Source organism: Mytilus trossulus, chromosome 11, assembly GCF_036588685.1.
Source record: "Mytilus trossulus isolate FHL-02 chromosome 11, PNRI_Mtr1.1.1.hap1, whole genome shotgun sequence".
NCBI lineage: Eukaryota > Metazoa > Mollusca > Bivalvia > Mytilida > Mytilidae > Mytilus > Mytilus trossulus.
The window spans coordinates 19,063,473-19,079,544 of record NC_086383.1 but is presented as its reverse complement, the minus strand read 5'-3'; positions in this window follow the sequence as shown (position 1 = coordinate 19,079,544).

Sequence of the window (16,072 nt, the reverse complement as noted above, 5' to 3'; positions counted from 1 at the left end):
TTCAACGCGGAGCCTTGGCTCACACAGAACAGCAAGCTATAAAGGACCCAAAAAATGACTGGTGTAAAACCATTCAAACGGGAAAACCAAAGGTCAAATATATATGAAATACGAGAAACGAGAAACGCTTATGAACCACACCAAAAAACGAAACTTCTTTTGCATTGTACCTTAAAAAAAGGTATTATGATCCATAGTATATATTCTTAATTCTAGTTTTTCATGTGTTCTATGTTGTGTCATGTGTACTATTGTTTGTCTGTTTGTCTCATTTCTTTTTAACCATGGCGTTGTAAGTTTGTTTTAGATTTATGAGTTTGACTGTCCCTTTGGTCATGTTGGTATCTTTTGTCCCTCTTTTGAATAATAGAAACTTGTCTTTTTAAAATTTTATTTTTATAAACCAAAGAATTATATTACATGATACATTAAAATTAATTTAAAAACTTATCACAATCACGTTTTGTTTTAAATTTGTGACACAAAATCTTATTCTAAAATAGCTTATGGCACTTTTTTATATCTTGATAACGGTACAATGAAATCATACCATTGAGGTCATTCAAGCATAGTTACTTTTCAAACGAAAAAGGTATGTGGTATGTGGTATGAAACTAAGAAGGCAACTTCAAGCAATTTGATTGGACGCGAAATTGTAAGTATATGCCAAAGGAAGCGTTGATTCTAGAAAAAGTACCCACGGCAAATAAATAGAATGATGTCACGCCAACTGTTTAGGTAGAGCTAAACAAAGGCTTTCCTGTCAATGCCGAAAATTGCAGGTGATAGCCTTCTTTAACAGTTTCTGTATGAATGTGTTATAATTCCGCTACAATGGGGATTTAAATAACTATAAATTACTCAGTAGGTTTGTATAACCTATGTATAGATTGCATAAGCAGAACGTGGCATGCATCTTGGCAATGTTAGGTTTCTTAATCTCTTCAGATGCAGTCATTGAAATATATATTTAAGTCAGCCTATCTATAAAAGAACATAAATACCTGTGCATGGTCCCAATTTTTTATTTCTATACTGAAAAAATAACATGAAGTACTGTATGGACCGGGCTCCCATTCGTCAGGACATCCTGAAAAACAAAACAAATAAATTGCATTGTAAAACACCAGGTCATCTGATTGTCAAAATGCTTTGAACTATTTTTAGTCTTGAAGAGAATCTTTTTTTTAAATGAAACTCAATTAAACTATTGTACTGTTTTGACTGTTATTCTACAAAACATAGAATAGCATCAGGCTTAATTTTTAACTACTACATTAAAATGTATGAAAAACAATGTAAACAATACAAACTTGTCCTACATGATTAAAAATTGCATTACAGATTAAACATTTTAAGTATGCCATTTTGCGCATTTGTTTCTTACGGTGGCTCGGGACTATTCGACTGCGCATAGTTATACGCATGAATTACAAAAGTATTTGTCGTAAATTGGATATAATTTTTTGAAATATTTTGATTGATTAAAAATGTACAATCATTGAAGTTATGGGACTTATAGAATATTTACGTTATTATCCGTATTTGTTAAAGGGTCAAAATGGCATTTCACCCATTTTCACTATACTCAAGGTTTTCATATAACAGTAAAATATACAGTTTTGTACTAATAATAGGTGATGTAAGAGAAGGAAATATTTTAAATACGGCAGTTGAAACTGTACGCATGAAGTCAACCTTGTTCTTTTATCTGTTTTTGCCTCCATCCTACCCCGACCCCCCAAATAAAACCCAAACAAACACACTCACAAACAAAAATAGGAGACAGTAGAAATATATTTACCTAAAGCCATGTAGAGGTTCCACACTGCAGTCAAAGTACGACGAGGAGTGTTAGATTCCACCATGCATTGGTTTAAACTCTCGTTAAATGCTAGCATTGTACATTCTGGAAATAATTTACAAAGCACTGCACAAACCAACAAGGATTTAGTTGCAACTGGCAAATTCATTTTAAAGTCTAAAGATGAGTTCCAAGCCACCTGTTTAAATAGTATATGTCCATGTGTGTCCGATTTGTAAATTAGAATACAAAGGTTTAATAAAGAAACAAAAAACATGATTCTTCCTTTGTACAATTTCATATGGCAATACGAGAAAATGTTTTGAATTTAATACAAAATATAAACGTGTTTGATTGGTTGTAAACTTAATCAATACACTGCATGACGACACTTCATTGCATGCATTTCACCAATGCCTTTTGCGTCAAGCATTGATTGTAGTCATGACGTACACTACATTTTTCTAATTTAAATTTAGCTTGCTTCAATTTCTGTAATTCATTTTATTTCATATCTGTTACAACATGAAATGTTTTGAAAATTGAAAACTTATTTAAGAAATGAGGAGCTTATAGAAAAAAGGACAAAAAAGTGAGGCCATAAGTCGATACTTGTTTTAGAGATTGTGAATTCGTTAAATGTGTCTATCGTTTTAATCCTTGTGACAACAAAAAGTGAAAACTATGATTTTTTTATAAACTACAAAAGATGTATATGTATCTTAAAATAAATACATTACGATGTTTTGTCGTGTTTTTCTATGTACTGAACAACTTGTATTTCATTATGAAAGCATTTTTCATCAGCGTTTTGGAAAACAATTCACGATTAAATTTTCTGGTCCTAAAAGATGTAGCACTTTTTTTTCGTCGAAAAACCATTCCAGTTAGAGAACAAAGTTTAACAATACTACCATTTTCAACATTAGAGTATGCTTCTACCAAGTCAGGAATATGACAGTTGTTATCTACTCGTTTGATGTGCTTGACCTTTTGATTTTGACATTTGATAAGGGTAATTCCGTTTTGAATTATTTTCCTCGGAGTTCGGTCTGCGTTTGACTTGTGGGTGAAAATTCTCAGTTGAAAAAACCTATGAAATTTGAACATAAGTTAATAAAAACACTCAGTTTATTGTATTATTAAAATTATGGTGATCTCCGGTGCTCTTGGAAGGGACATTACACTCTACTTCACTAGTGAAACCGTCTAGTTACTCTTGAAATACGTTTATGGGTCATATATACTGATACAGTATCTTATTATGTCCCTTAACTAATCCTTACATACCACCAAAGACAAAAGTAATCGGTACATAAATCTTCTCTTACCCTAAAACTTGACCAAATGTGAAAGTTTGAAATGAAAAAAAAGGTTCTCGAAGATAAAAGAGGGACGAAAGATACCAAAGGGACAGTCAAACTCATAAATCTAAAAAAAAACAACGCCATGGCCAAAAATGAAAAAGACAAACAGACAAACAATAGTACACATGACACAAAATAAAAAACCAACGAATAAACAACACGAACCCCACCAAAAACCAGGGGTGATATAAAGCAGATCCTACTCTACATGTGGCACCCGTCGTGTTGCTTATGTGATATTAAAGCCGGCAAATAGTCTAATTCGGTGGGTCACATCCATGAAAGGTAAAGGATTAACCGATATTTATGAAAAATAAAGGATTAACCGATATTACCATTAGGTTACAACTTCTGTGTTATGGCTTTATTTGGTCATCATATTTTTATTTGTGATTTTCTTTATTATTCGAGGTTAATGGCTTTAGTAGTCTGTATTGTTCAATTATTCATCGTTTTGTTTTTATTTGCTATTGGAACGACTTCGGTTTTTTTATAATGTTCTTATCCCCATTTTTTTCTAATTCATATAATAACGCATACTTAGTTTTAATGCTTTTTCCACAATATGTTTAATCAGAATGAAAACTTTGATACAGTTTCACAATATTAACAACTCTTTACTTTTAGAACAACAATATTATAGTTTAGAAATGTTCCACTTGAATTCTCCTTTAAACATTTTTATAAAATCAAATTAAATGTATCAAATGAGGCATGTTTCAAGAAAAACATTATAATTTAATTGGTAATATTAAAAAAATGCACACGGAACCATTTTGGGATTACCATCACAGACAATAAATGTTCAAAGTGCTGGGGTCATGTGTTTGTGTTCTTGTCTTTCGTTTTTGATTATTTTTCTTGTTTATATACCATTTTTTTCTTTGTTGACGTATTTGTTTGTTTTATAGTGATTAAGATGGTAGCACAATAGTCACAGCTGTACGCCTATTTTTGACATTTTTATATATTATGTCTGTTTGTTTTATTTACACATTGCTGTCAATATAATGAAATTTTAAGCGAATGTCATACGATTCAGAGGTTTAGCTAGCCTTATAAAACAGGTTTAATCCACAATTTTCTAAATTAAGAAATGTCTGTACCAAGTCAGGAATATCACCGTTGTTTTCAATTCGTCTGATGTGTTTGAGCATTTGATTTTGTCAATTGATAAGGGACTTACCGATTTGAATTTCCCTCGGAGTTCGGTATTTTTTGCTGTTTAACTTTTTATTATAGAAATACTAGTTGTTTAAGAATAAAATGTAACATTAATCAAATCTTGATTTGAATTTAGTACATTCAACCACAATATTATAATAAGTCAAATGTAATATCACGCGGCACTAAAAACAACTTGCACACCAGGGCTTGAAGGCATAAAACTTTGCTCAGTATTCGGAGCACAAAAAATCATGCTCGAAACATGTAATCCATTAATTTGATCAGTTGATTTTCGAGTCTGAGTACAAAAATCATGCTCGAAAGTTTTATGACCGTGAGGCCAGTAGTTGATTTATCTAGCTATAAAACCAGATTTAATGCCCCCCTATTCTTTGGAAAATGTCCGTACCACCTTCAGTGATGGGCACGATTACTGACAAATGTAATCGATTACATGAAGGATTTTTGTGCAATCGATTAATAATAGATTACTCAAATGTTACAATGTAATCGATTACTTTATCAAAAGTAATTACATTACTGTCAATTACATACTTCCACATTTCAACAAAAAATAACGAGTAAAACACAATTATATTGCTCAACATTTGTATAGTGGAAATTAAGATCTTTACACAATGCAGCATTCAAAGCATCGTTTCTAAATTATAAGTTAATAGCTGTTTTTTTTAGATCAAATTTCTTGTTGAAGATTAGAAATATTTATAAAATCTTGAAATTTTGACATTCAACATAAATGAAAGATGTCATCGCATTGCAATAATCACTTATTTTAATAACTAATTGTTCTTCAAAAATTTAGCTTTCTTACTGACTTACGTTAGCTTTTTTGTTTTTACTCTTTATAAAAAAAATATTTTAGCATAGTTTTTTATAATGTTTCAGGAAATATAAAAGAGTAGAATAATTTATTAGTTCAGCTTATTTGTAAGATAAAAAATTATTTTTATAATGACATGCATGATTTAAACCTTTTGTTTTGATAACCACCCTAATTACAGATTATTTAACTGACACTGGACCTGGGGCTAAATATTGTAAATTTCCTTCTTAATTAGACATAAGATAATTGAAACAAAAACAAAGTAGGTTTGGTATTGATTAGAAGATTTTGATCTTCTCATTAGTAAATGCAAGAATTTTGTTAAGATTTGTAACTTCTTCAATCAAATTATATACAAAATATAGTGACAGTACATGTATCTATTCCTAAAAAAGAATTGCTATGCATTGCCATTGGATCATTGTTAAAAGGATTCTGTGTTTTTTTTTAATTTAATTTATATACATGTATATCATAACATTTAAGAAATCAACTGTTTATCTATTCTAAGCTTTAATTTCAACTCTGATTGAGAATGACGTTTTTCAAGAAAGTTACTACAAATAATTTACTTCTTTTAAAAAAAAGTAGTACAGAACTTAACAAAAGACAGACACATTTCTCATTTAAGAACAATTTTAATTTATTATTTCAAATCTATTTTCTTATTAACTATTAATGCTCTTGAATTATTGACAAGCACATACATCTATTTGTTTCAAAAGCTAGATATAAAGTAAATTTGGGTAGGGTATCTGGTTACTCATAATGTAGGTTGAGACAATACATTTGTAGATAGAAATAAGGCAGTTGCTTAACTCACAAGTATTGTGGATGCATAATTTTGTATATTTACATGTACTGCAAATTGATAACATACATATTTTCCTCTGAAATAGGTTATTTTCATCAAACTATTTTACTAAAGTAATCGAAATGTAATCGAAAAGTAATCGATGATTACATCCAATTCCTTGCTGTAATCGATTAAATTACGATTACATGTAATCGAAAATTTCTTCGATTACAGATTACAGTTGGTTACTTAAAAAAAATGTAATCAATTACAATCGATTAGGATTACAGATTACGATTACCCCATCCCTGACCACGTTAGGCAATTCTTTTTCATTCGTGCCTTTATTTGATAACGTTTGATTATATTAATTTGTGTGGACTTCCCTTTTTTAATTATTTTTTATACATTTTTAATGCCATTGGATTGGATATGATAAGATACAAAAAGCGATAGATGCTTATCCTGTCAATTCAAACAAAATTTAAGTAAAACAGTATGTCATAAAATATGTGCGGAATACGAAGCAAATGACCCATAATAATATAAAAATGTGACTCGTGCATTAGTGAAAGTTAATGTAGGAACTTTATCACCACTTTCTATTGTTGGACCATTTTTTGGTACGGTGACCAGACCCAATATTTTTAAGATTTAATCGTCAAACGTACTATATGGCTATATTATATATCATTGGATTCGGAAAAATGGGTACTATTGAAATATCGATGTCGTCAAAAAGAAATGTGGTAACAGTTTTGCATAAAATGAGGTCAAGGATCAAATTCTGTTTTTATTTTTTTCTTCCATATTTTCAAAATTTGAAGAAATATATAACAATTTAGGTTAAATTCTAGATACAGACATTTTCTTATATCAATTATCAATGAATTATCTCGAAAATGTTAAATAAGAATGAATAATAAATCGTTTTTTTTCTGGAAATTTGCGTTTTTCAAATACTTGTTCTATAACACAAGATCAACACATATGCTGTTAAAATTACAATAGTTACCTTGCCGGCTGACATTCAACCTCATCAATAAATGATAAATATTATTTTTACCTGCATCCTACTGAAATTTTTTACATAATTCTGACCCTTTACAGGATCAAAGCCCCGGACATGTAAGGTTTTGTAGTGAACAAACACACATTCACATTTCACATTTCACATGCAGATTTTCCTTTCAATGAAGACACAAGATCCTGCAAGAATTATGCTGAAATATGCCCTTTAAAATAGACGGGGTGTAATGCATCATTTTACATTCAGCAACCGTATTCTAAAGGTCACCGGATAAAGGTTTAGCAATGTGTAATGCGGTTCAAATGTTTAGTTTGAAACGAAGTACGTAAAACATACTGTTTCAGTGCCGTCTCGCAGGAAGGTAACCTGACTAAACTTACATCTTTACTAGTGATAAACTTGAACAATTATTATGATGGTGGTTTTAAAGAGATAGTTCTGATCATAAATCTTTGAAATTATCTTTCATGCCAAAACAAGGGCTACACCATTGTCAAATTACCGAAACTCTAAAAACAACTGAAATAGTCGTGCGTGTCCTTCGAAGTCTTATAGACAGTTTGTATACCTACTCCAAACAGAGACGAAGTTGCGTCGCATCCGGTTAGTACATGTGCAGCAGGCAACAGTTTACAAATTGTTGGGGAAAGACAGACACATAGTTATTGAATAGGTGGAAATCTCCACCCATCATTTACACTGCTAATGTTCCACATCTGCAACCACAACTCGCTTGTATATGACCTATTTTTTTTTATAGTAGCGAACAAACAGAACAATTACAATTGTATAAGAGGTCCGTATGATTGTTCTTCCACTCTTTCACATTTCCCTAAACTCCGTTTCAAAGTTTAAGACATTGGGTATAGGCCTTCTCTTGAGTGCTGAACAAGCTACGACAGCCATGAACAGTGTTGGTACAAATAACTTTGACAATTTCGGAATTAACAAAGGTTCTGACTATGTAAAGCTCACATCAGGTGATTTGTCAAAGTTTTCCAGTTAGGAATACTTCTCCGCTCTATAATTTGATACACTTTGATGGAAGCTGCATGTCGTCTCTGTGCGGCGTTCCCTTTGGGCAGGCTTTATAGCGTTGTTCGTGTCGTAGCGGTCAAAAACATGTGCTACTATGTGCGCCATAGAGTTTCATTGGGACATATATTTTTAAAAGTTAGCTGCAAGATCGCCATATGTTTTACCATTTTTAGTAATAATAAATTGAACCAATGCCATACTATCTCTTTTTTTTCTCGGAGTTCAGTATTTTTGTGTTTCTACTTTTTATGTAAGTTGTGATCGAGTGATGGTATAATGGAAGGTAGGGAAAGTGCACAAGAGACTTAAGATTTGAATTGCTTCACAAAATCCGATTTGCATGATTTTCTCATAATGCCGTCATCTTGAAAAGGGGTTCTATGATAACATCATAAAAACATTTTGCCGAAATCAGTGCACGTCGTATCACAAGTTATGGATTTATGCGACCTGAAAGTATTTCAACCGATTTATATTTAAGGTTTGTGTTTGACTTTGATGTTGGACTATACAAACTCCTTGTGATCTTTTAAAAGAAAAAGCACTAGTGAGAAATGTTTAGACATGTTCAAGCCTTCCTCGAAAACTGTGAGCAAAGAACCTCGAATATGTCTTGAAGCATGCATTTAAGAAGAGCTATTCATAAAACATTGAGGGTGGGATTCCACATCAAAGGGATAAGTCATGGATCATTTAGATGATTCGCAATGACAATAACATGTTCTTCATCTCTTTTCATTGCTGTTGGCTTTGTTTTTTCTTGTGAATTTGCATAAATTGCATCAATTCCATCCGTTTTCAGCATTACAAGACAAATGATTCTATGAAATGTCTAGTAAGGGTCCATCTAACAATCGCAGACTTTTGATTAGTAATGCCTTAAGTGGCACATAATCCCCTTGAGGCTTTTATAACGGTCTTTTCTGTTGTAATGTCATAGTACTGTTAAAATGTCCTGGAATCTGTCTACAAAGCAAAGTAGCCATCTATAAAAGGTGATCGAATGTTCTCAGAAATTTGAAGCATATCGAGTATCCACCTTTAGGCGGTACGGTTGGTTACAAAAATATAATGTTTCATTTGAGATGACGATCTCAAGGAAGAGACCAATGTCCCTCTCATTCTGCTCTAACATTTGACAGCTAAATGTCTACTGCTTCAAGGAACATATACCAGCATGTAAATGTAAGTAATACATCACATCCCAATTGCGTATATGTATCTATTAGAGGCTGTATATGAGCTTCGAATAGTTCCGTAATATGAGCGTTATGAATTTTGTCTGGCTTGAATTGCTGAAATAATGCATCTGAGACAAATGAATATGATATTATTGATTAATAAAGGTACAAATGTATGAAATATCATATAAATGTTAATTATTTTACATTTTGCGTTAAAAAAATAAGAAATTAAATCGGAACGTACTCTATTAAATGCAAAGTATTCGTAGTGTTAAACTTTTACAAAAACTCTTTAATAACGAATTAATTTTGCTAAACTTTATTTGAAATCGTTGAAATAACATGAATAGGGTGTAACAACAATGTTTATTATACCTTACATATATTTTAAACAATTCTATTTGGTGAAACGTTATCACGTGACATGGAATAATTCAGTTGTTTTTCATTCAGTTGCAAGGAAGGACGAATAACCCTAAAAATTGCCACCAGCGGTGAATAACCCTATTATTCACCGGCGAATAACCTTTTGAGATTGTTGATTTGTACTTGAGTTATCTCCCACGAAAATGACGTCACAGACGTAAATAAACAAAATGGCAGCGTTCACGTTACACTGGAAGCCCAGCGAGAGAAAAGGAAATTTAAGCATCGGGCATAAATAGAGTACCAACAGCTCTTATAGAGTAACGGTCCTTTTCAGGGCCATCAATATTTTACAAAAAGATTCTACCTTTGTTGTACATTCTAGAAATTCTAGACAAGCTTTTTCAAACGTCAGCTTGTCTTTGACTTTGTTAAGTAAAGTTTAAAAAATACAGAAAGGCCTCTCCACTGTTAGTTCGGTATAATAAAACAATTGTGGCACCTTAGAATCGATGAATATCCAAAAGTGTCAACCCTTAAAAGTTATTTCACTTCGGGCTGCGCCCTCAATGAAATAACCTTCTCGTGTTGACAATTTTGGATATTCACCTTTTCAACGGGCCATAATTGTATAATATAATAACAGAAATCATAAAGTCTAAAGATGAGTTCCAAGCCACCTGTTTAAATAGTATATGTCCATGTGTGTCCGATTTGAAAATTAGAATACAAAGGTTTAATAAAGAAACAAAAAACATGATTCTTCCTTTGTACAATTTCATATGGCAATTCGAGAAAATGTTTTGAATTTAATACAAAATATAAACGTGTTTGATTGGTTGTAAACTTAATCAATACACTGCATGACGACACTTCATTGCATGCATTTCAGCAATGCCTTTTGCGTCAATCATTGATTGTAGTCATGACGTACACTACATTTTTCTAATTTAAATTTAGCTCGCTTCAATTTCTGAAATTCATTTTATTTCATATCTGTTACAACATGAAATGTTTGAAAATTGAAAACTTATTTAAGAAATGAGGAGCTTATAGAAAAAAGGACAAAAAAGTGTGGCCAAAAGTCGATACTTGTTTTAGAGATTGCGAATTCGTTAGATGTGTCTATCGTTTTAATCTTTGTGAACACAAAAAGTGAAAACTACGTTTTTTTATAAACTACAAAAGATGTATATGTATCTTAAAATAAATACTTTACAATGCTTTGTCGTGTTTTTTATATACTGAACAACTTGTATTTCATTATGAAAGCATTTTTCATCAGCGTTTTGGAAAACATTTCACGATTTAATTTTCTGGTCCTAAAAGATGTAGCAATTGTTTTCGTCGAATACCATTCCAGTTAGAGAACAAAGTTCAACAATACTACCATTTTCAACATTAGAGTATGCTCCTACCAAGTCCGGAATATGACAGTTGTTATCCACTCGTTTGATGTGCTTGACCTTTTGATTTTGACATTTGTTTAGGGAAATTTCGTTTTGAATTATTTTCCTCGGAGTTCGGTCTGCGTTCGACTTGTGGATGAAAATTCTCATTTGAAAAAACCTCAGTTTATTGTATTATTAAAATTAATTGTTCTCTGGTGCTCTTGGAAGGGACATTTTACTCTACTTCACTAGTGAAACCATCTAGTTACTCTTGAAATACGTTGATGGGTCATATATACTGATACAGTATCTTATTATGTCCCTTAACTAATCCTCACATACCACCAAAGACAAAAGTAATCGGTACATAAATCTTCTCTTACCCTAAAACTCGACCAAATGTGAAAGTTTGAAATGAACAACAGGGTTCTCGAGGACAAAAAGAGGGACGAAAGATACCAAAGGGACAGTCAAACTCATAAGTATAAAACAAACTGACAACGCCATGGCCAAAAATGAAAAAGACAAACAGACAAACAATAGTACACATGACACAAAATAAAAAACCAACGAATAAACAACACGAACCCCACCAAAAACCAGGGGTGATATAAGGTGCTTCGGAAGGGTAAGCAGATCCTACCCCACGTGTGGCACCCGTCGTTTTGCTTATGTGATATCAAATCCGGCAAATAGTCTAATTCGGTGGGTCACATTCATAAAAGGTAAAGGATTAACTGATATTCATGAAAGATAAAGGATTAACCGATATTACAATTAGGTTACAACTTCTGTGTTATGGCATTATTTGGTCATCATAATTTTATTTGTGATTTTCTTTATCATTCGAGGTTAATGGCTTTAGTAGTCTGTATTGTTCAATTATTCATCGTTTTGTTTTTATTTGCTATTGGAACGACTTCGTTTTTTTCAAATGTTCTTATCCCCATTTTTTCTAATTCATATAATAACGCATACTTAGTTTTAATGCTTTTTCCACAATATGTTTAATCAGAATGAAAACTTTGATACAGTTTCACAATATTAACAACTACTTTTAGAACAATATTATGGTTTAGGAATGTTCCACTTGAATTCTCCTTTAAACATTTTTATAACATCAAATCATATGTAGCAAATGAGGCATGTTTCTAGAAAAACATTATATTTTAATTGGTAATATTAAAAAAAAATGCACGCGGAACCATTTTGGGATTACCTATAGAACGTTACTGGAAATACATGGCATGAGTATGCAACAAGAGATTTATAACCATGACGTTAATTCATATAAGTTCCGGTGCAATGGTCTTATTATAGAATAGAATAGAATGGTTTTTTTTTATTTTCCTAATCATAGGGCTCATTACAAGCATAGCAATCAAGTTGAAAATACAGACTATACAGACAATACATTATATTTATAATTGTTAAACACATCACAGACAATAAATGTTCAAAGTGTTGGGGTCATGTGTTTGTGTGCTGTCTTTCATTTTTGATTATTTTTCTTTTTTATATACCATTTTTTTCTTTGTTGACATATTTGTTTGTTTTATAGTGATTGAGATGGTAGCACAATAGTCACAGCTGTACGCCTATTTTGACATTTTTATATATCATGTCTGTTTGTTTTATTTACACATTGCTGTCAATATAATGAAATTTTAAGCGAATGTCATACGATTCAGAGGTTTAGCTAGCCTTATAAAACAGGTTTAATCCACAATTTTCTAAATTAAGAAATGTCTGTACCAAGTCAGGAATATCACCGTTGTTTTCAATTCGTCTGATGTGTTTGAGCATATGATTCTGTCAATTGATAAGGGACTTACCGATTTGAATACTCTCGGAGTTCGGTATTTTTTGCTGTTTAACTTTTTATTATAGAAATACTAGTTGATAAAATCAACAACATCTGATTATATCTAATGACTATACTTTTATGTTTAAGAATAAAACGTAACATTAATCAAATCTTGATTTGAATTTAGTACATTCAACCACAATACTATAATAAATCAAATGTAATATCACGCGGCACTAAAAACAACTTGCACACCAGGGCTTGAAGGCATAAAACTTTGCTCAGTGCTCGGAGCAGTAAAATCATGCTCGAAACATGTAATCCATTAATTTGATCGGTTGATTTTCGAGTCTAAGTACAAAAATCATGCTCGAAAGTTTTATGACCGTGAGGCCAGTAGTTGATTTATCTAGCTATAAACCCAAACCCAGATTTAATGCCCCCCCTTTTCTTTGGAAAATGTCCGTACCACGTTAGGCAATTCTTTGGCATTCGTGCCTTTATTTGATAACGTATGATTATATTAATTTGTGTGGACTCCCTTTTTTAATTATTTTTTATACATTTTTAATGCCATTTGATTGGATATGATAAGATACAAAAAGCGATAGATGCTTATCCTGTCAATTTCAACAAAATTTAAGTAAAACAGTATGTCATAAAATATGTGCGGAATACGAGGCAAATGACCCATAATAATATAAAAATGTGACTCGTGCATTAGTGAAAGTTAATGTAGGAACTTCATCACCACTTTCTATTGTTGGCCCATTTTTATTTGCAAGAGCTTATAATTAACTTGGTTTAACAGTCTGGTCAACAACTGTTTAAAACAGAAAATTTAGAAGCCGTGCTTTTGTAAAGTTAATAATTTACACTAACAAACTAATGGATCAATATAATTGTGGAAATCTCTCTTTGGTTATTTCAAAAAAAAATAACGTTTCAGCAGATTATTTAACGATAATTAAAACATAAGTGTAAATACTTTTGATAAAGCAATCGATCGATTGCACATAAAAATCTGTGTAATAAATTATTAATCGATTACACAAAAATCCTTCATGTAATCGATAAATGGAGTATTAATCGATTACAAAAAAGTAAATTAAAAAAATACTGAACTCCGAGCAATTCAAAGAGGAAAAGTCCCCAATCAAATGGAAAAATTAAAAGATCAAACACATAAAACGAATGGATAACAACTGTCATATTCCTGACTTGGTACAGGCATTTTCTTACGTAAAATTTAATTAAAATCATGAAAAATATAAAAAAAAATTGGGGGGGGGGGGGTAAATTTCACGTGAAATCCATGTGAAAAATTTCACATCAGATCCATGTGAATCTCAATTCACGTGAAATTCACATGAAAATTTTCATGTGAGTTTCATGTATAAGCTCGATTGAGGTGAATCTCTCGTGAGATTTTTCAGGTGAATTTCACGTGAAATTGATGTGAAATTCATGTGAGCAAATTTTGCCTGTGTAGCTTCTTGTGGAGTCCATTAAAATCTCCTCAGTGGTTTGGTTTTCTACAAATCAATGATAATGTAATTTTCGAAAACTGTATATTTTGCAAAGGTCACATATTTTAAAAACTTTTGTATGTTGCAAGGGTCACATATTTTAAAAACTGTTGTATTTTGCAACAGTCACATATTCTAAAACCCGTTAAATTATCCACCAAACATAAATTTGAAAAGGTATGCAGAAAACTCATTTGGAGGCTAAATGATGGAAATAAGCTATAGTAGGCCTTTGGACATACACCAAGTGTTCGAAATTAAACATTTAGTTTTCTATTTTAATTTATTAAAATATGATCACTAAATACTATTTTCAACAAGAAAGCATCAACGAATTATTTCATAACAAACACAATATTTATAAAAATTAATATAAGTAACTAAAGTCATTTCAAAAATTATATCTTTCTTCCTTTCTGCAAGGTTCTCACTGAGGTCAAAATATGTCTTGACTCAATATTTCTAAACTGGTGAGTCCAAAGATGCATCAAGGTGGTAAAATGTTGTATCAACTGAGCACATATATTAATATTTTATATCAAATGTTTAAAAACAATCTAAATTTGATGTCAGTTGCATGCTCTTTTATGGAGACCGACATAATAAATTATACAGCCATAAAGTTTCCTCTTCTTACCGTTGGACTCCCCATGACTACAAATCAAGAGACCCTTCGGTTGCCTTCAAAAATCCTTTATGAGAACCATGCTTACTGTTTATGTTTGATAAATAAAGGCAACAGTAGTATACCGCTGTTCAAAACTCATATATCCATGGACAAAAAACAAAATCGGGGTAACAAACTAAAACCGAGGGAAACGCATTAAATATAAGAGGAGAACAACGACATAACACATGATAATACATATCATTGTAGTCATTTTCTCATATTAATCAGGATGTGAATAAAGAGTCTGACATGGCTACATTATACTGTATTAGATGATGCCTTAGAATAGAATAAAAATAACTTAAAATGTGTCTGTCTTAATAAAGACAAAAGGTTTCAAAATTTAAGGACATAGGTTTTTGACAGTTGAAACATGCATTCTCATGACATTTGATTTAGTAATTTCCTAAAATAATTCCAATTATTAAGTCCCAAAATTTCTGTCTTAAAGTAAATGGTATCTATCTCCTATGAGCATACTGAAAAGATAGATAAATTAAGATTTGTTGGGTTGTTGCAATTTTTATTTCACAAAAGTGAGAAAAAATATAATTATATTGATTTCAATATTTTCTTTCATAAAAAGTTGTAAAAATTAAAATTACAAAAATACTGAACTTAGAGGAAAATCAATTCGGAAAGTCCATAATCACATGGCAAAATCAAATAAACAAAACGCATCAAAAACGAATGGACGAGAACTGTCATATTCCTGACTTGGTACAGGCATTTTCAAATGTAGAAAATGGTGGATTGAATTTGGTTCTATAGCGCTAACCCTCTCACTTTAATAACAGTCTCATCAAATTCCGTTTATTTACATTGATGCGTTAAACAAAATATTCAAAACATGGGTACATCAGTCATCATCGTATAACAATTTCAAAAGGAACAATTTAACAGAACACAATCACATCTACTATCCACGAATACATTGATTGATTTGAGTGTCTGAAATTTTTATACGTCACATAACTTTGTCGTTTAATGTGCATACAAACAATTGTTAAAATTTTATATATGCAAAGTTAGCATACAGGATTAAAAAATCAACAGTATGTAAGAATAAATTTCAGAAA